A 2724-nucleotide genomic window follows, 5' to 3' on the forward strand; every position below is an offset into this window, starting at 1 on the left:
TCTTTGTATACTGATTTTGTGTCCTACATCCTTGCTAAACTGTTCTGAAAATTGTCTTGTAGACTTTTTAGGATTTTCTTCATACATGATGTCATTGTTGAATCATTAATTTTACTTTTTCCTTTTTTTCTTTAAATTTTTATTGTTTTTGTTTGTTTTGAGACAGGGTCATCCAGGCTGGAGTGCAAGTGACACAATCACAGCTCACTGCAGCCTTGACTTCCTCAGCTCAAGTGATCCTCTTGCCTCAGCTTCCCAAGCTAAGGCACGTAACATCATACCTTGTTAATTTTCGTATTTTTTTTTGTAGAGACAGTGTTTTGCCATATTGCCCAGGCTAGTCTTGAACTACTGGGCTCAAGTAATCTGCCTGTCTCAGCCTCCCAAAGTGATGGGATTACAGGCATGAGTCACTGGGCCTGGCTCCACTTTTTCCTTTTTAACATTGTGGGTGTTTTTCTGTGTGTGCTTTGTTGAATAGAGCTGGTGAGAGGACACATTCTTGCCTTTTTCCTAATCTTAGAAAAAGTTTTCAATACTGAATATATTACCTATAGGTTTTTCAAGGAAATGAGAAGTTCCCTCCTATTCCTAGTTTGCTAAGGGTTTTATTTTCTCATGAATGGGTATGTTCTTTGTACAATTAACCAATGAAATCGTCTGGGTCTTTGTGGGAAGATTCTTAGTAACAAATTCTATTCCCTTAATTATGCAGATTTTCTATATCATCTTATGCCATCATGCTAATTTTCTATATCATCTTATGCCATCATGCTAAGTTGTATTTTTCAAGGAATTTGTCAATTTTGTATAAGTTGTCAAGTTCACTGGAATAAAGGCTTTAATGATATTACCTCTTTTAATATCTATAGTATCTTTAGTGATATTCTGCTCTTTCATTTTGGATGCTGCTAGTTTGTGTTCTCTTCCATCTAAGTACAATTTATCCTTTCATTCTGGATATTGATCATTTGCTTTCTCTCCTGTTAGACTGTTATATAGACCTTTCCCTTTAAAAAAAAAAAAAAAACTTTCATGTTTGTTCCTTATAGACAGTGAAGAGTTAGGACTCGCTTTAAAAAAAAAAATCTAGCCTTATTCTCTATCTTTTTCATTGATGTCTTTACTGCACTTAAACTTGATGTAATTATCTGGTTGGGTCTACCATTTAGATAGTTGTTTTCTATTTGTCCCACCTGCTTTTGTTCCTTTGTTCTATTTTACCTGTCTTCTTTTGAATTAACAGTATTTTAAAATATATCATTTCAATCCCTGTATCTGTTTTTTAGGTATGCCTCTTTGTATTTTCAGAGGTTATTCTGGGGATTACAATATGCCTTTTTAACATATCACAGTCTATCTAGAGTTATAATAATACAGTATTACTTCATGTAAAAGAGAAGAATCTTGCAACATTATAGTCAATTCCCTCTGTGCTTTGTGCCACTAGTATCATACACATTATGTCTACATATAACCCCATAATAGTGTTTAATTTTTGCTTTAAACATTCTCGCCTTTTTAAGAAGTTGAAAGCAAAAAATATATAGATCCTCCTTGACTTACAACAGGATTATGTTACAACAAACCCATTGTAAATTGAAACTATTAGTTGAAAATGCATTTCACACATTTAACCTACTGAACATCATAGCTTAAACGTGCTGAGAACTCTTAAATTAACTTATAGTTGGGTAAATCATCTAATCCAAAATCTCTTTTAAAATAAAGTGTTGAATATCTCATGTAATTTATTGAATACCGCACTGAAAGTAAAGAATGGTCGTATGGGTACTTGAAGTAGTTTCTACTGAACGCATATTGCTTTCACACTATTATGAAGTAAAAAAATTCTAAGTTAAACCCACAGGTGAGAGTCACCACGCTCAGCCAAAAAGGCTCTATTATACCTTCCTCTATTAGACTTTACTGACTTTTACAAGCAGGAAAGAATTGCATTTAAATTTCGTATTTTTCTTATATAAAGTACTAATGATTTCACCAATCTTCTTTAAAATGCAGGACACTTTATTTATAAAAGAAATTATATAACTTTGAATATCTACTATAATTCAAAGGATGTTTATTTAATGGTTAACTTTCACTTGGCCTGACACATCATTCCACCCACCTATTTCTTTATAATCAATCCACAAAATAAAAATCATTGTACCTGGCAGTAGCATCAACATGATTACAGCATATAGGCACAATAAAGATCCAGGATACGTTTATATTCATTTTCCCTTATCTTGGAAAATACAGCACATTTTAAAGTTCTCTCAGAAAACTCTCAGACTACAAATACATCAGCAGACTGGCCCCCACTGTTACTGTTACGAATAGTTTTCTACAACAATAATGCTATTCCAACTTTATAGCTTTAGTTCAGTCATAGCTTGGAACAGAATAAAGTTAACTCTGGTAGAGAATATCCTTGGCTGAATTAGCATGATGATGTACACTAATTAGAAAGACTAAGCAAATGGTATTTTTTAAAGGAAGCTTTATAAAGCAAAAGGTAGAAGAAAAAAGGTCTAGAATGGGATTTGATTACTTATAGCAAGAGCTACTAAAAAGGCATGTATCTGTCTACATAGAATGAAATCTTTCCAAAGTAGCAACTTTATCATTCAATTAATACATACTTATTGAGCAACTATTTTATCAATGAGGACACTGAGTAACAATCTAAGGAGCACACAGCTGGTTAACAGACTCAAG

The 2724-nt window shown here is 32.9% G+C and overlaps 1 protein-coding gene across 1 annotated transcript in view; it reads right to left on the minus strand.

Moving 5' to 3' along the window:
* Positions 1–2724, minus strand: part of ITGB3BP (integrin beta 3 binding protein (beta3-endonexin)) — a 91838-nt gene that overhangs the window by 85983 nt on the left and 3131 nt on the right. The window lies entirely within an intron of this gene.

Source organism: Mandrillus leucophaeus, unplaced genomic scaffold (genome assembly GCF_000951045.1).
Source record: "Mandrillus leucophaeus isolate KB7577 unplaced genomic scaffold, Mleu.le_1.0 Scaffold341, whole genome shotgun sequence".
In the NCBI taxonomy this organism is placed as follows: domain Eukaryota; kingdom Metazoa; phylum Chordata; class Mammalia; order Primates; family Cercopithecidae; genus Mandrillus; species Mandrillus leucophaeus.